Genomic DNA, 20,573 nt, shown 5'->3' with positions numbered 1-20,573 from the left:
AGACCTGCCCTACGACCCAGCAATTGCACTGTTGGGGATTTACCCCAAAGATACAGATGCAATTAAACGGCAGGACACCTGCACCCCGATGTTTATAGCAGCAATGGCCACAATAGCCAAACTGTTAAAGGAGCCTCGGTGTCCATCGAAAGATGAATGGATAAAGAAGCTGTGGTCTAGGTATACAATGGAATATTACTCAGCCATTAGAAAGGACAAATACCCACCATTTGCTTCGACGTGGATAGAACTTGAGGGTATTATGTTGAGTGAAATAAGTCAATCGGAGAACGACAAACATTATATGGTCTCATTCATTTGGGGAATGTAAAGAATAGTGGAAGGGAATAAAGGGGAAAGGAGAAAAAATGAGTGGGAAATATCAGGGAGGGAGACAGAACATGAGAGTCCTAACTCTGAGAAATGAACTAGGGGTAGTGGAAGGGGAGGTGGGCGGGGAGTGGGGGGTCACTGGGTGACAGGCACTGAGGGCTGCACTTGATGGGATGAGCACTGGGTGTTATTCTATATGTTGGCAATTGAACACCAATAAAAATAAATTTATAAAAATAAAAAAAAGAAAGAAAAATGCATATTAAATCCATAATGAGATACCAGTTCACACTACTTGGATAGCTACAATCTAACAACCTATGACTGGCTGGTTTACCATTTTATTTTCTAATGTAGCATTTAAATTAATGATTTTTCACTATATTTTTAGGTTATTTTAGTGGCTGCAATAGGATTTAACATAAACATCCTAATTTACCATAATTAGCCTCAAAATTATGCTAGCTTAATTCCAGTGATGTATAGAAATGTTACTTCTAAGTAGCTAAATGTGTTTTTCCCCTTTTTGTGTTAATATTTTCATATGTATCAGAACTATTAATATTACAAACTGAATAATACATGGTTATCATTATTGCTTTTCCATCTGTAATCTTTTCCTTGGGCTAATATAGCTTCACTCATTATAGCTTTGCTCCCATCCACCATCTTTGTACTGTAATTGTACTGTAAGTTTAATTACACACCTGTTGCATTTCAAGATGTTATTAGCCATATAATTTTATATATAGCATTGTATAATTTTCATATGTTTATATGTATAGCTCTGTATGTTTTCTACAGGTGCTTTTTAAATCAGAGAAGAAAAAAGATGCATTTATAGTGTCTTTTATAATTACATATTTTACTTTACTGATGCTCTTTTGTGTGCTTGTATGTAGAATCTAATTATAGTCTGGGTTCACCTGCTTTCATCCAATAGATGTTCCTTTTAGTATTCCTTGTAAGGTGAGTTTGCAAGCAACAAATTCTTTCAATTTTGCTTAATTTGAAAGTTTACTTCACTTCCCTTTTGAAAGATAACATTTCTGAATTTAAAATTTTGACTGTTGTTTTATTGTTGCTGCTGTTTTGTTTTGTTTTGTTTTGTTTTTTCTATGAGCACTTTGAACATGTTATCCTACTACTTCTGGTTTCTATTATTTCTCCTGAATAGTGCATTGTTAATCATATTGGGATTCTATTTGAAGTGGAAGGTTATTTTCATAACACTTCTTACATACATACAATTTTCTCCTTCTTTTGGACATTCAGCATTTTTACTATCATGTGTCTGTGGATCTCTTTTTATTTATTCCATTTGGATTTCATTAAGTTCCTGGATGTGTAGATCATTGTTTTTCAGTATACTTGGGAAAAAAATTTTAAATTATTTCTCGGATATTTTTTCTGCTCCCTTCCTCTTCTACTGATTCTTCTTCTATAATGAATATGCTTATGTGTTTAATGATATCTTGCATTTCTCTGAAGCTATGTGTATATTTCTTCATTACTTTTCCTTTCTTTTCTTCAGCTTGCAAATTACTGCTATATCTTCAAGTTCACTAATTCTTTATACCACCAGTTAAAATCTTTAGTAAATTTTAAAATTTCAAATGTACTTTCAAAATCCAGAATTGTTAAATCTAACATATGGTGGCTCTCACAGGCAGTTTCTGTTGTCTCTATGTTTTGGTACATGATCATACTTCTCTGTTACTTTGCATGATTTATAATTTGCTTTTGTTGTAAACTGGACACTTTAGTTAATATATTTTACCTAATATATATATAATCATATTAATACATATATATATTTTACCTAATATATATATAATCATATTAATATATATCAAATATAAAGGTATACTTTTTCCTAGGGGGCTGTTGTTATTTGTTTGTTTATGTAGTTAGTGACTGGCTGGATTATTTTAGTGACATTTATTTGCTTCCACAATATTAAATCTTTGAGGCTGCTCTTTAGGGATGTACAATTTGGGGTATACTCATTATATCCTTGAGATGATATTGTTTTTGGTGGGGTTCCCTTCCTCTCCTTCCCTGACTACACCCCGCTGTTAAACTTCACATGGCCAACTGATTTCTCTATTATTTTCAACATTCCCTGAGGCATAAATTGTTGTACAAACTAACCCAAAAAAACTATTCATCCTCCAAAGGGATATTTTCTGAGATCAATATTTGATGTTTATTATAATCCCAGGAATGTTTCTCATGATGTCATATTCCCTGTTCTCTTCTACAAACTAGCTAGCCTGAGTCTAGGTTTGGTATTCATTTAATACATGAATCTCCACCTGATTATCTTTGTCCACTACCTCCACAATTCTAGCAAGTACCCTAGAATGCATTTTTTTTTCCATTTTCTGTTTAAAGTTAAGTCCATTTATTTTGTAATAGATACATGGCTATTTTAGGGCCTGCTTCTCCATGCAGGTAAAATATCTTAGCCTGGGCTCTGGAGCTGGCAAGCTCCTCTCTGAGTGACATCTCCACTCCAGTTGCTGAGCACTTGCTGGAGATTCAGACAGTGCCTGAGTTCTTATTAACTTGCTTCATTTTGCATAGAACCACCACCTCACAATATCGAGCAATCACAACTGGGGCCCCAGTATTCTCAGCATCTTGTACTCAGGATAGAGCCTCCAATCCATGACAGAGGATCTGAAGGAAGAAGAAAGCCTCTTCTCTGGACCACCAATGCCCAGGACTTAGATTCAGCAACAATTAGGTAATGACTGAACGGGAAAGGCTTTGCCCTGCTCATCTCAGGAAGAAAGCTCTCTGAGTAGAAGCTCAATAGACAGACTTATTTCTTAGTTACATCAGTTTCTAATGGCATCTCAGCTGGGAGGAGGGAAGAAGAGAGCAATCTTTGGTCAAATAACACGCTTGCTTTTCTTATTAAATTTTCATAGATTTTCTTGAGTGGGCATTTCTTCATTTACTCTTTACCTTTAGGACCATTTGAAGAGGCTTTTATATGCTTCTGTCATGTGAGAAGTTGATCTATTTAAAATACATTTTGTTTCTAAGTAGATGTTTTGTATGACATAAGGACAATGATTTTCCTATTCCACCTGAAGCAAACTTTTGTTTTACTCTGAAAACCAAGGCCAAATTCCAGTCTTTGCCCCCGGTGTACTGGGAAGGACTACAGTGAGGCAAGTTTCTCTATCTTCCCCAGGAACTTGGTGAACTACAGAGCATAGTTACCTTTTTCTTTTTCCTTAGAAGGCTATGTGATTCCTCAAATTTTCCAACTTTAACCTCTCCATCATCAAGACAGGTATAGCTTTTGAGTGAAGTTGGCACAGAATGCCAGTTCCCTCCCTAGCCAAATCCAACCAAATCAACAATAAAATAAAATAATAAAATAAATAAAATAAAATAAAATAAAATAAAATAAAATAAAATAATAAAATAAAATAAAATAAAATAAAATAAAATAAAATAAAATAAATAAAATAAAATTTGGGTGCAGACAAATATATGCTATAGCCCCATGGTTCATCTCATAACAGGTGATTGGTATTTATAAGGGGGATAAGGGAGAAAACTTATGTGTTCTGTAGGAAAAATAGATTAAACATGTTTACTTTTGGAAGACAGAAAATAAATTACTTTACAATGGACAGTTCCATTCTTAAAAGTCATTCTTTAAAAAAAAAAAAAAGGGTCTAACTCTGCCCATGAAGACGAATTTGCTGAATGATTGAATATATTTTTAATCTGTTTTAGATAAAAGGCTGCATTTTTTATTATGTAGAATCTTTTATTTTGCCAATTCATTCAAATACTAAATAGGATCTATTGATTTATACAACTAGGAAGTCCAGAGTTAATGTATGTTCTCACTTTTGCTTTACTTAGAGGTTCAATTATACTTGGTTCCTTTTCATGTTCTTGTAAGATTTATTTATTTATTTATTTATTTATTTATTTATTTATTACAGTGTCAGGTAATTTCTAAGTCCAGTTTTCCTATTTCCTCTTGGTGGTAACTTGACTCTAGTAAGTCCATCCTTCACAAAAATACATCAAGTCAGAGAGATAAGTAGAGATGGAGACAGAAACACAGAAAGAAAGAAAAGAGAATGTTTCTCCTCCCAGAATCCCCCAGCAAATGAATTTTTTTCATTGATATAAATTGAGTTAAAAATTCTCTCCAGGACTATTTTTTCCCTTCTTCCACTTTATTCTACGTATCTGATTTATAGCTAACTTAAGATGAGAGATTTTGTGAGTCAGGAAACATGTGTTCTGTATGTTTTAATGCCAGTTAGCCAAAAGGTTAAGAGACACAAGTATTTTTATTGGTGGAATATCCTGGAATCTTTTCTGGATACCATTTTTTATATAAAAAAGAGATTATCAAGATTTCAATACAACATAAATAATGAAGTGTTGAAAAAATAAATTTTAATGCAGAAATGTTAAAATTAATCATCTATTCAATATTATTTTACATTAATTTGAAATACATTATTTAATTTATCCTCAAACTATATGAAAAGATACTTACATATTCTTTTTCTTCTTTTTAAAAATTTTATATATTTCTTTACTGTTTAAATCTTTTATAGTATCTGTTCAAATTTACTATCATGTATTCTCATATAATACTTTCATAAATTTCTAAAACTCATTTATGTACAGGGGGAACAACAGACATTAAGGAGATAAGGAAAAGATAATTAAGCTAAGGGAGAGTTTCTCAGCTACAGGACTCCTGGCATTTTTACCAATAACTCTTTGGGTCTTGGAGCAGGGGTGGGGAGGTTCTATGCACTATAGAGTGTTTAGCAGTGTCCCTGACTTCTACCTACTGGATGCTGTAGCACATAATCCCTATTCCCTACCAAATCATGACAATCAAAAATGTCTCCAGATATTGCCACATTTTCCTGTGGGGCAAAAATGCCCCACATTCTATCCATCACCATAAAGAGAATCACTGGATTAAGGAATCAAATATTCTAAGAGGCTTTACTCTAGTTCCTTAACCAGGATTAGAATTCCCTGCACCTGACCCTAGATGGTATCAATTATCAGTCATTTTCTTGTTTGTCTCCAGTAGACTGTGAACCTCTTCAAGGCAGTTGTTTAGGCTGGGTAAACAGCCATCTCTTGGACTGTGTTCCTCAGAGTGTAGACTAGGACCACTTTCATCAGCAGCACCTGATCTCAGCATATAGCAGGTGCTTAGCGATTGTTGAAGAAATGCATGAGCTTTATCATTTCCTATAAAAAATGTACTCACTTTATTTTTACATATCTTTTATGAGGATCTTTAAAAAATGTCACAGTGATTTCAGTATTTTCAGGAAGAGGCCACATTATAACACCCTAGTATGGATTTTTTATTCCAGATTGACAGCTATGAGTCTTAGAAGACTTCCTTTAGCTTCTTCCTGTCCAAATATCTACCATTTTATATGGTTGCTATTTCTTGGCACACTCAACCATTAACTCCTGTTAGGAGGCCAGAAATTGGAACTAGGATACAAGTTTTCCCACATACTGTGGTCTCTTCCAAACTGAAGACATGATGATCAGTCACGGGAACAGGCATGGGTTAGCAATACAGCAGCTTTAACAAAGCAGAGGGCCCATAGCAAAGTAGCTTTGCATGTATGTATGTACTTTTAAAAACTCAACTACAACTTCAACTGATGTTTGGTGTTCATAAGTCTTCTTCCTATTTCACAAGGTAAATTCCATCTTAATGAATGGTCTGTCAAGAACAGTATGATACATGCGACAGGATGAGTGAGAGGAGGTTCCCTCATGGAGATATCACCATTCCAATTTAGGTGCTATATGGTGTGTATTCTGAAGGACTCTAATCCCACTGTTGAGCTGAGTCTGGCCCTGTTCCTTCCTCAGTGCCACTCTTCTGCCGCTACTACTAAGTCTTCCATTCCCTCTGGAGCCACATGGAGCCCCCTACGCTCTCCTTTGAAGTGACTTTTAGATTTAGAGAGATGATATTTGCAAAGCCAAATATATAATTTTGTTCAAAGTCAAAAATAGAGGCAAATATTCCTAATTCTTACTAAAGGAAGTAACATGTACAAGTTGTATGGTCTCAGTCCTGCTATGAAGCTCTCTCTGAAATGTTTTCCTCATCTGAAAATACCCATTTTCACATATATTGAGTTAAGAGAATTGGAAGCTATGATATATATGGTGCTTTAAAGAATCTGGTGCTTTAAAATAATATGAATTCAAAATTAGTTTTATACTTTATATGACAATCTTGGAATATCAAGTATTAATACAAGTATTGTTATAAAGATTTATGTTTAAATTTTCTAAAAAGAGAACACATTTTACTTAATAAAAAAGCTTGACTATTCAACATACACTTTCTCAATAGACTTACTGCAGAATTGTTTTAGCTCTTAAAGAGGAACCACCAAGATTCCTAGGTTTTAACACTAGATTATATTGATATCAAGTTTAAATTAATGATGTACAGGGGTCCCTGGGTGGTGCAGCGGTTTGGCGCCTGCCTTTGGCCCAGGGCGCGATCCTGGAGACCCGGGATCGAATCCCACGTCGGGCTCCCGGTGCATGGAGCCTGCTTCTCCTTCTGCCTATGTCTCTGCCTCTCTCTCTCTCACTGTGTGCCTATCATAAATTTAAAAAAAATTTAAATTAATGATGTACAACATACTATCAATAAAATTTCATTTAATTTTGGAAGGCATTTATATGTAAAAACTTGATTTAATTATGTTTTTATACTGCAGTCAAAGAAAGTGAGCTACCTAATGATTGAAAAAGGACAAAATACAAACACTATCATCATTATATTGCAAATAATTACTATAAATTAAATCTCTAGGAATTCTAAAAACTTAAAATTATTAACCCATAAATAAAGCATCTTGACTATTGAACTTACTTAGTTGAGTTTAATATAAAGGATCAAAGCATTATTCAGAGAATAGTTGAATAGTATTCTTACTTTAAGAAAATAATTTAAATGATCTAAGATAAGTGCATGTTACAGCTCCAAAGTGACCTTTAAAGAACATCTATCAGTTAACTCTTACTCATTTTCATCCATCATAAAGCCAACTGTTTTTATGACAACACAGTTGGCTTTAGCTCAAAGGTATTAGTCTCTCTGTTGGGACACTGTGTTGACAACATTCTCCTGTTGCTTGTCCATTTGCTTTACTTGGCAAACCCCCAGATTAATTAAAAATATATTAACAATAAGAATGAAATTGTATGTTCATTCTCAGAAAGTAATCTGGGAATAAATTAACAGGAGCCTAAAAAGAATGGCAGAATAGGTAGTTCAAAAAAAATATTTAAGGAGTATTACTTTATGAAAATGAAGACTACTTTCAACTATTGTATCTAGTGCATTTGGAAATTGTTCCTTTCAATATTTCCTTCCATGTATAATCAGAGTCTTATGACTAAAAGCCATATGACTACTGTTTTGGGTGATACATAAGAAATAGCAAAGAATTTCTATTAAGAAATTACATTGCACACTCTCAACTACAAATTATGTGTCTAAGATCTCAAATAATAACTATTTTGTACTTCTAGAGTATGACTATTATGACTTCCACAAAGGCTTTAAAGTTGAGAAATTCAGTCATTCATTCATCAGTGCAGTGAGACTTTCAAAGTGTGTGAAAATATTAATACAATGATGATGCTTAAGGATTTCTATATCACAGCACACTGATATAAAGGTATTTAGAGCAAATATATCTTTTGTGACAATGCACACATGTCATAACAGTGGTTTTACTTATAAATTTTATCAGCTTTTATGTTTTTAATTATACAATGAAACGACACATTTATGACATGAAACCAGAGGTTATTATAACTTTGTTTGCCCAAAGATAATAAATAGCTCTATTTTATAAAGTCTTATATTAAAAAATAATATTAATTAAAAATTCACCTTTCAATCTGGAAAAGTTTATTTTTCCCTTTAATCAAGAGAAATTTAGATTAATAAAGTCATATATCTTAAAACAATTTGCAGTGTAATTGTATGTAATTTGCCTGCCATTTGTGTATCTATTTAGTTAATATGGAATAATAAAATCATGCAATTAATCCAAATGTAGGCAATAAAAGGAGAAAAGAGACAAAGAAAAAAGGATAAAAGAAATAGCAAGACACTAGGTACAAACTTAACTATATTCTAAAAAGCACAATAAACTAAATGGTTTAAGTAACTAATTGAAAAGATTATCAGACCAAATTAGTATAGATATACACTATGTTCATAAAATGGTTAATGTCAGTTCCAAAATTGACCTACAGATTTGACAAAATGTCAAAATGTCAGTAGTATTTTTTGGTAAAAATTAACAAGCTAATTTTGAAATTCATATACAATAGCAAAGATCTAGAGTATCTAAAAATCTTTGATAAAGAAGAACAAAGTTGAAGGACTTATACTACCTTATGCTAAAGGTATTATTATAAAGGCATTATTATAAAGCTACAGTTATCAATAGAGTGTGCCTTTGGGATCAAGATAGATGAATAAATCAATAGAACAGTCTAGAGAGTCCAAGAGAGATGAATAAATCAATAGAACAGTCTAGAGAGCCCAGAAATATATAAGCAGTTGATTTTTGATAAAAGTACAACTGGCAAAAATTTAGTGGATAAAAATAATCTTCTCAATAAATGGTGCCAGAATAAATAGATATATGCTTAAAAAAAAAAAAAGATAGTCAACCATATGGCAAAGTGTAACAAAAACTATCTGAAAATGGATTAAAGCTCTAAATGTAAAGGCAAAACCAGAAAAATTTTATAAAGAAACATAGGGAAAAAAAATCTTTGTGATTTTGTAAAAAATTAGGCCCAACCCCAAAAGCATGATCCATAAATGAAAAAAAAATCAAAATTAAGATTTTAGGAATTTCAAAAGGTATTGTTAAAAGAATGAAAATAAAAGTCATGGACTGGCAGATGTATAATATATCTAAAAGCTTCTATCTGGAATATATAACCTACTCTCAAAACTTGATAAAAAGACAAACAAACAAACATCCATGAAAACTATGGACAGAAGATTGTGCTAACACTTTTGGACAAAAGATACAGATGGCAAAAACATGAAATATGGTTGATATCATTAGTCAATAGGGAAATGTAAATTAAAACTACAATGAATTACAACTATAATATCTATTAAAATATTTAAAGTTTAAAAATCAAACTATTAACAAGAATATGGAGCAACTGGAATTCTTTACATTCTTGGTGGGAAAATGAAATAGTTCTACCTCCTTGGAAATTGCCTTTCTTAAAATGTTAAACATACACCTACCATATGACTTAGATATTCTGCCCTACATCAATTTATACCTAGTCATGGTGGCAAGCAATTGTGTTCTTGAATTGAGCCTTTCTTTCTCAGCTTATGATGGGCATGGAAAGGCAGGCCTGCTTTATTTCATCTAGGCAGCTATTTGGAAAATTGAACTCTATGCACATGATCCATGTTTTTCCTGTTTTCAGTTCTTTCCTCATCCTTTCCTCTCCCTCTCCCTCTACTTTCTTTTTCTTTGTCACTTTTAACTTTCTAAATTTACCTGAGTATTCGGTTTCTAGGATATAGTTTTAAGTTAGGAATTAGCGTTAAGTTTTTAGTAGAATGTAAAGTACTTGATAATGTGTTTTCTTTCATTCAGAATCCTGGAAGCTCAGAGATGTTGACTGAATTGCCCAAGTTATCTCAGTAAGTAAGTGGTAGGATTAGAAATTAGGCTTTTAACAAATTTCTTCATTCTTATAATTATTCAGATTTATGTAATTGATCAATATGATATATTAGAATTGTTTAGTTGATATTGACACAGATGGACAAATCTTACATTATGAAGATTATATATTATGGAAAATATTTGTTCACGTCTTTCCATGTTTTTTAAAAACATATTTTTTTGCTGTTCTAACTTTTAAATTGCCATGCCTGTGTTGTGTTTGAAGTAAGGAAATATTTGAAGCATTTAACAGCAAAATACTTTCTTCTTTTGTTAGTACATATTACAAATGATTTAGACATGTTTAGGGATTCCTGGGTGGTGCAGCAGTTTGGCGCCTGCCTTTGGCCCAGGGCGCGATCCTGGAGACCCGGGATCGAATCCCACGTCGGGCTCCCGGTGCATGGAGCCTGCTTCTCCCTCTGCCTGTGTTTCTGCCTCTCTCTCTCTCTCTCTGTGTGACTATCATAAATAAATAAAAATTTAAAAAAAGACATGTTTAGAAATCTATTTCAAATATGATTATAACCAGCTCTCAAAATACTGATATAGAAGAGTAGGTCTATAAATATTCTGACATTAAACCTAAAATTTTATATTTGCCTTTTGAATAAACCTGGAAATGTCTTTAGACTATGAGAAACCCAGACATTTGGAAAATTTAATGCTAAAAAGAGCAATGGGGCCCAACTATTTTCCTTATGAGGCATTCAGTATTTTCCAGATTTCTCATCTTAATCTTAGCCTAAATTTTATTACCTTTTCTATGCTGTAATAATGGTTGAATGTGGATAGAGAACACAGGTACCTTCTCTCAAACTTTCTTCAAGCTGAAGAGGAAAACAAATTGAAATAAAATCTACATAGAAGGCATATATGCCATAGAGACATGACATTTGGGAGATACTATAGAATGAGTCTCTCATTATTATTTACATACTAATTACAGAAAACCATGAAGTTCAAGCAAAATACTGTTTCACAGATGAATACTATTTAAAAATTGCATTTATAGTAAACAAACTTCATCTTTTTACCTATTTTATAAAGTGTAACAGGGTAAGTTATCACAAAATATTGCTTTCTCCCAGGAATAATAATTATGAGAACATCATCTTTGCCAATGTGTAGTTTAATAAAACAGTTCTCAGGGTTAATTTGTTCATCCTATACACATACATACACATACATACACTTTTATAGAATTAAAAATATCTCATCCAAGAGAAAAAAGTACTTTAAACATAAATATATGATATTTAAAAGTATTTCTTTTTTTCTTTCTTTTTTTTTTTTTTATTTATGATAGTCACACAGAGAGAGCGAGAGAGGCAGAGACACAGGCAGAGGGAGAAGCAGGCTCCATGCACCGGGAGCCCGACATGGGATTCGATCCTGGGTCTCCAGGATTGCACCCTGGGCCAAAGGCAGGCGCTAAACTGCTGCGCCACCCAGGGATCCCTATTTAAAAGTATTTCAAAGTTAAACAGAGATAGAAACTGATTTTTAAGATTTATCCATGCTGGGACACCTGGGTGGCTCAGTGGTTGAGCATCTGACTTTGGCTCAGGGTATGATCCTGGGGTCCTGGGATCAAATCCCACATTGGGCTTCCTGCATGGAGCCTGCTTCTCCCTCTGCCTGTGTCTCTGCCTCTCTCTCCCCCACCCCTCTCTCTCTCTCTGTGTCTTTCATGAGCAAATAAATACAATCTTTAAAAAATGAAATTTATCCATGCTATCTCTAAATTTATAATATTGTATTGCTCTGAACAAATTGTTAACATACCTCAATACTAATTTGCTGAATTTGTCATCATATGCTCACCTCCAAATTAGTATCAATCATGATGGTTGCTTTTTTTCTTTTTTAATTTAAAAATACTACCCACACTACAAAAAACTTTCTTAAAAGTTAGACATAAAAATAAAATAAATAATTACTAAATATTCTCTGAGTGCATGGGTGAGTGCATGTATGTGCATGTAATTTTGGAGTATTTCTTGTTGGCTATGTTTTCACAAGCCTATAAAATTAGAATTACCATCACAATATTTACTAAGTACAATTATCATATTTCTTTACCAAAAATAGTTCCTCTTCCCCACATTATAAAATTAGTAATTGCTTCATGAAATCAAGAAATAGTAAAGTTCAAATGGAAAAAAAAAAACTAAATAAAGCTATGTATACATTCTATTGTCAGCCAAACTTTTATAACGAAGTATGTTTTGATAAAAGAAGAACATTTTTTATATTTACAAAATACATATCTATATTATAATATATACACTTATATTGTTATTTAGGTTTTTGAAATAACATTAGAATCCGTTTATGAATCTGCCTACTATCTAAATTCCAATGCCAAACCAATAGATATAAGTTTTATCTTTAGGCACACATTTTTCTGACAATACATATTAATAAAACACTAGCATATAAACAAGAAAAAGGCAATGCTCTCAAAAGACAATATTACGAGTCAGATATTAGCAGAAAAGAAAACTCAAAGACATAAAAAATATGAGACAAGGGTGCCTGGGTGGTTCAGTTGGTTAAGTGAAACTCTTGGTTTCAACTCAGGTCATGATCTCCTAGGTTCTGTGATCAAGCCTCTCATTGGGCTCCATGCTCAGTGTGGAGTCTGCTTGAAAGATTCTCTCCCTCTATCTCTCCCCTGGTTCTCTCTCAAAATTAAAAGATGGGGAAAATCTCTCAGACTTATTAATTTAAAAATGAAAATTCAAACAATAAAAGAACACTCAGCATCTTTTGCCCTTGTAAACATTAAAAAATCTGATTATGCCAAGATTTTTGGAATATATAGAGATATAGAAAGGTCCAAGCACTGTTGATGGCTGTGCTGCCTGATAAAACATTCTGGAGAACAGTCTGGCAATGATACCACTTGGGTCATACACTATTAAAAAGAAACCTCCCAGATGTCCATCAGGAGACTATGGTATTCATCAATGGAGCAATATGTGGAGTAATTACTAGTTGAAGAGTCATAGGGAAATTGCTTAAGAACTGTGTAGTATATACAGAAAACTTGTCACAAAATACCATAAAGCATCCAAAAGAAACATTTTAGTTGTATCACACACATAAGGAATAAAAAAATGCCTAGTGAACAAACTAAAGTCTCTATAATGCCATTTCTATAAATAAAAATGTCATACTCAGAAAACATCTATATAATTGTGGCAAAACACATAAAAAATATTATGCGTATTAAAGGGTTTTTTCTTTTTTGTTTTGTTTGTTTTTGTTTTAGAGAGAGGGAAATGTGAGTAGAAAATATAGATAACAAGGGAAAAATAAAACAAGAAAGAGGCCTTACAAAACTAAAGAGAATAATGAATGTTGAGCTGAGCAATATGATTATTTTAGTTCTCTGCCATTTGCTGGGAGTAGAGAATGTGAATAAACAAATGTGTAAATGTGATTGAATGGGACTTTGCATAATTAATTACATGAATGTTTAGATTCAGAAACATAACTTCTCACAATTAGGATTAGGAGAAAGAAACTTACTTATAAATATTGTAGTGAAACTATAGAAACTAAAAACCAAAACTCTCAAAGAAAGAGATGGCAGAAATGCATTTTAAAAATGTTAATAAGACTAATAGTAGATCTTTTAGCAACAGGACAAAGGAATGGTATATTTATAATGATCAGAAGAAATAACTCCAAACTAGAATGGCATAACCACCTAAAAGGTAATTTGCTGCCACCTCCATTACCTTTTGCCTTGCATTCAGCCAATATTTTCTCCAGAACCACATTCAAAATAATTTTCAGCATTTTTTCCAAAGCATATCAAATATCAGTTTTTAAAACAGAAGACCTGAAGGGATTGCTCTTAAAACAAATGTAATATGAAGAAATAGTTATTTAGATAATAAAAGAGTGGGGAACCACATGGGACAATAAAGCAAACAGAACAGAAAAGGAACACTTTGTTCTGTTTCCATTAAAAGGATAGAAGAATGTAGATAATGCATCAGGGTGCATGTATTCTTTTGAATTAGTATTTTTGTATTATTTGGATAAACACCTAGTAGTGCAATTGCTGGATTGTAGGGTACTTCTATTTCTAACTTTTTGAGGAACTTCTATACTATTTTCCAGAGTGGCTGCACTAGTTTGCATTTCCACTAACTTTGTAAGAGGGTTCCCCTTTCTCCCCAACCCCATTAACACCTATTGTTTCTTGTGTTGTTGATCTTAGCCATTCTGACAAGTGTGAGGTGATAGATCATTGCAGCTGTGATTTGGAGTTCCCTGATGCTAACTGATATTAAGCATCTTTTCATGTGTCTGTTCACCATCTGGATGCCTTCTTTGGAAAAATATCTATTCATTGCTTCTGCTCATTTTTAATTGGATTATTCATTTTTCAGTTGAGTTTATAAGTTCTTTATATATTTTGGATACTAACCCTTTATCAGACATGTTATTTGCAAATAACTTCTCCCGTTCCAAGGGTTGCCTTTTAGTTTTGCTGTTTTCTTTTGCTGTGCAGAAGCTTTTTTATTTTGATGAAATTCCAATAGTATGGTTTTGCTTTTAATTCCCTTGCCCCAGGAGATATATCTAGAAAGAAGTTGCTACAGTCAATGTCAGAGGTTATTACCTGTGTACTCAGCCATAAAAAAAAAGCAATGAAATCTTTCCATTTGCAATGACATTGATGAAGCTAGAGAGTGTAGTGCTAAGTCTGTCAGAGAAAGAAAAACACCATATGATTTCACTCACATGTGGAATTAAGAAACAACACAAATGAGCAAAGGGAGAAGGATAGAGCTGAATAGGGACAAGCTGAGTCCCCACTGAGCCGGAAGCCTGACACCTGGCTAGATCCCAGGACCCCAAGATCATGACCTTAGCCTATTGCAAATGCTTAAGCAACTGAGCTACCCAGGAACTCTGAGAATGTCTAAGTATCTTGTGTTAACTTTTGATCTGTCATCTTCATTCTTTTCCATGATAAAGAGAATGACTCTTACCTAGGTTGTTGAAACCACTCCTAACTCAATGTTGAAGGCATTCCTAACTTAAAACTCTTCTGAAGAAAAGGAGAAAAAATTGAATGTAAGTGATACATTTTTTACTATCCAAAGTATATTGGTGTATATTGTTTCATATATATATATATATATATATATATATATATATATATATTCTACCCTATATAAATAGATATAGAAATGGGTATTATTTCATATACAATCTTATATATGTATATATGAAACAAAGAAATAAATGGAGACATATGAAGTTTATATAAAAGAAAATATGAGCCCATTTCCGGTAAGGGTGTGCCTAGCAGCTTGACTAGGGTAGGGGAGCACCTTAAGCAATAAGCAGGTCATGTGGGGGTCATACAGGAGGTGGCGGGTGCAGCACAAAATGGAGTTAGTCCTGCTCTGCTTGTCCAGGGGTAGGGAATTTTTGTTAAATTTCTTGGGTCCCACAAACTTAAACAACTATAATTAATATGATAAAAGCTCTAATTAATAAAGTAGACAACATGCAGGGATAGATAGACAACATAAGCAGAGAGATGGAAATACTAAGAAAGAACCTAAAAGAAATACGAGAGATCAAAAATAGTATGTCAGAAATGACAAATGTCTTTTTAAAATATTTTATTTATTTATTTGAGAGAGAGAGAGAGAGAGAGAGAGAGAGCATGAGCAAGGAGAGGGGCAGAGGGAGAGAAGCAAACTCCCTGCTGAGTGGGGAGCCCAATGCAGGGCTCAGTCCCAGGACCCAGAAATCATAACTGGAGCCTAAGGCAGAGCTTAACCAACTGAACCACCTAGGAGCACATGAATGCATTTGATAGACATATTAGTAGAAAAAGTGGAAGTATTAGTAGTAGTATTAGTGGAAAAAGCTGAACATAGAATTTCTGAGCTTGAAGATAGCTCAGTAGAAATCTTCAAAACTGAAAAGCAAAAACAAACAAACAAAAAAACAAGACCTCAGAATCATCAAGCAAGAAGAGTGCAGTAAAATATGTAAAGTATTGAGAGGAAAGGGAAAAAAAACAGCTTAAAATTCTGTACCTTGCAAAATTATCCATTAAAAGTGAAGGAGAAATAAGACTTTCATGGAGAAGTTTATTGCCAGTAACTTGTTTTGCAAGAAATGTTAAACAAGTTCTTTTTTAGAGAGAAGGAAAATAATATAGGTCAGACAGTTGAATTTACATAAAAGAAAAAGAGCATCAAAGGAAGAAGGAGGAATAAATAAAGGTAAAAGAAAAACTTTTTTTCTTAATTGATCTAACAGATAAAACTTTTTTCATGATAATAGTAGCTATGTTGTGTTCCATTATGCATGTTTACGTATTATCATATAATTATGTACACATATCTATCTATTATATATACACATGTATATATGTCTATGTATATTTATATGAAGTAAGATAAGTGATGGTAATGATACATGGCATAGGATGGAGGACTTTAGATTATTTCATTATTATGAGGTCTTCATACTGTCCATCGAATGGTATGTGTTTTTTGAAAGTAGAGTTAGATTAGTCATAAACATATACTGTAAAAGCCAAAAAAAAAAAGCATAACTGGAATGTGAATAAATGAGTGAAAATGGAATCATAAAATGCTCAATTAAAACCACAAATTAGAGAAAATGAATGGAAGACAAAAATAGGAAAATGAACAAGGGTAACAGAAAGCAATGAATATGATAGATCAATCCAACTACATCAATGATCACTTTGAATGTCAATAGTCTAAAGGCATCAACTAGAAGAGATTTTGAGTGGATCACAAAGCATGACCCAAGTATTTGTTTTCTACAAGAAACTAACTTTAACCAAAAAGACACATTAGAAGTAAATAAGTAAAGGAAATATACCATGCTAACACCAATCAAAAGAAAGGAAGAGTAGCTATATTAATTTCAGATAGAGCAGACTTCAAAGAAGGAAGATTATCAGGGATAAAGAAGAGCATTGCATAGTAATAAAATGATCAATTATCCCCTCAGATATAAGAATCCTGAATATGAATTGCCTAAAGACAGAGCATCAAACTTTGAGGCAAAAACTAATTGAACTGAAAAGAGAAATATCATAATTAGACCCTTCAACATCTTTTTATCAGAAATGGACAGATTCAGCAGACAGAAAACCAGGAAGAACAGAGCTAAACTCAACACCATCAGTGAACTGGATATAATCAACATCTACAAAGTACTTCAACCAACAACAGCAGAATATGTATTCTTTTCAAGTTCACTGAAATAGTCACCAAAAACTAAACAAAACACACATTATGGTATATGAATAAACTTTAACAAATTAAAAAAAATAGAAATCATACAATGTTGATCTCGGACCACAATTAAATTAAACTAGAAATCAATAAAAGAAAGTTAACCAGAAAAATCCCAAAATATGTGGAGATTAAACAATACACTTCTAAATAACACATGGGTCAAATAAATAATAAGAGAAAATTTTTAAAATATTTTGAACTAGAATAAAATGAAAACACATTTTATCAAAACATATTGTATGAGGCAAAAGCAGTACTTAGAGGGAAATTAATAAAATTGAATGCATATACTAAAAATAAATATATAAAATCAATTATCTAAGCTTCCATTTTAGAAAACTAGAAAAAAATAGAATAATTAAATCCAAAATAAGCAGAAGAAAAGTAATACTAAGAACGAGAAGAAATGTCAGTATAATTGAAAACAAAATCTATACAGAAGATCAATAAAACTAAAAGCTGATTCTTGGAAAAAATTAGTGCAATCAATAAAACTCTGGTCAGATTAATTAAAAAAATAAAGAGAGAGGGCAAAAATTACTAATATTAGAAATGAAATAGGGGAGATCATTTTACATCCAGCATAAATTAAAGGGAAACAAAGAATACTATGAACAACTTTATGTGACAAAATTTGGTAATCTAGGTGAAATAGACCAATTCCTTGAAAGACACAATTTGCCAAATGGATACAAGAAGAAACAGACAATCTGAATAGGTGTATATTTATTACATTCGTTGAATATATAATTAACAACTTTCAAAAACAGCACCAAGCAAAGATTGGATTACTCATGGATTATATTAAACTTTTATGGAATAAATTATTACCAAATCTCCACACTCTCTTTTAGAAGATAGAAGCAGGGGGAATACTTGCTAACTCATTCTAAGGCAAGTATCACCCTAATACCAAAACCAATCAAAAGCATTACCAAAAAAACAAAATAAAACTAATATTTCTCATAAACACAGATATAAAAATTCTCAAGAGAATAATAAATTTATTTCAATATATAAAAATGACTTGCATACCATGACCAAGTGGGATCTACTCCAGGTATTCAAGGATGTTCAATATTTAAAAATCAACTTATGTATTTCATCATATTAACAAGCTACAGAAGGAAAACCTCATGATCATATCAAAAGATGTAGAAAAGCATCTGAAAAAAATCCAACATCTATTCATAATAAAACCCCTCAGTAGACTAAGGATAGAGGAGAAGATCCTCAACTTGATAATGAATATCTGCAAAAAAAAAAAAAAAAAACCTGTAGCTAACATCATATTTAGTAGTGAGAAGCTAAAAGCTTTCTCACTAAGATAAGGAACAAGGCAAGTTTGTCCTTTCTCACGACTCCTCTTCAACATCATACTGTAAATACTTGCTAATGTAATTAGACAAAAAATGAAAATTATATAGTTTGGTAAGGGAGAAAAGCTATCTTTTGTTCACAGATGGCATAATCATTTATGTAGGAAATCCTAAAAACAACTGGCAAAGAAACTCCTGGAACTGATAAGGGCATACGGCAAGGTTGCAGAATACAAGGTTATTATACAAAAAGTCAATCACTTTCCTATACATCAGCAATGAAAAGGTAGAATTTGAAATTAAAAACACAGTATCATTTACATTAGAACCTCCCAAAATGGAATAATTCAGTATAAATCTAAAAAAATATGTACAAAATCTATATGAGAACTATAAAACTTGGTCAGAAAAAAAAAACCTCACTAAATAAATGGAGAGATATTCCATGTCTGTGGACAGAAAGACTCAATATGTTTAAGATGTCAGTTCTTCCCCCTTGATTTATAAATTCAGTACAATCTCAAATATTCCAACAAGATAGTTTGTAGATATCAACAAAATGATTTTTAAAATATATATGGAGCAGAAAAAGACCCAGAATAGCCAAAATAAAATCAAAGAACAAAAAAAGTAAAGGATTGACAGTATCCCATTTTTTAGAATATTTTACTGTTGAGTAATTTCTACACCCAACATAAGGCATGAACCTACAATCCTGAGTTTAAGTGTCACATGCCATTCTGACTGAGCCAGCCAGGAAACCTTGACACTAGTCCATTTTAAAACTTATTATAAATCTCAGCAGTATCAAGACATTGTGGTAATGGTAAAAGAATAGAGAAGTAGATCAATGGAACAGAATGTAGAGACTGGAAACACACCCAAATAAATATAGTCAACTGATCTTTGACAAAGGCATGAAGGAAATACAATGTAACAAAGATAGTCTCTTCAACAAATAGCACTGAAACAATAGATATCTGTATGCTAAAAACATAGACAGTATATCCTCCACACAAATAACCTCAAACAGATCACAGGTATAAATGTAAAATGAAAAAATATACAGCTTTTACAAGATGACATAGGAGAAAATCTAGATGACTGTCTGTCAGTAACCTGAGTATATGTTAATAACTTTTTAGATACATGAAAGATACTATTCACAAAAGAAATAAATGATGAGCTGGATCTCATTAAAATTAAAAATGTCTGCTCTGCAAAAGACTGTCAAGAGGATAAAAAGATGAGCCATAGACAAAGAAAGGATATTTGTAAAACATGCATGTGATACAGGCCTGTTTTCCAAAGCATTAAAAAAATATTAAAACAAAAAATAATACTGTTAAAACTCAACAAGAAAGCAAGCAACCTTATTTAAAAATCAGCCAAAGACTTTAAAAGACATCTCACCAAAGATGATATTCAGATGAAAAATAAGCATATGAAAAGATGCTCCACATCATATGTCATCAGGGAAGTGCAAATTGAAACAACAATGAGATTTCACTACAACCTATTCATATGTCCAAAATCCTGAATACTGTCAAAACCAAATGCTGGTGAGGATGTGCAGCAACAGGAACTCTCATTCACTGCCAGTGGAAATAACAAAATAGTACAGCCATTTTAGAAGCCAATTTCTTACAAAAATAAACATACTCTTACTACATAATCCAGAAATTATTCTCCTTGGTACTTGCCAAGAGGTGCTGAAAGCGTATGTTTTTTAAAAATATATGTATATATATAATATATATTAAATAAATAAATAAAATATTTATTCACGACAGACACACAGAGAGAGA

This window comes from Vulpes vulpes, chromosome 1 (assembly GCF_048418805.1).
Source record: "Vulpes vulpes isolate BD-2025 chromosome 1, VulVul3, whole genome shotgun sequence".
Lineage (NCBI taxonomy): Eukaryota > Metazoa > Chordata > Mammalia > Carnivora > Canidae > Vulpes > Vulpes vulpes.
This window is presented reverse-complemented; position numbering follows the sequence as displayed.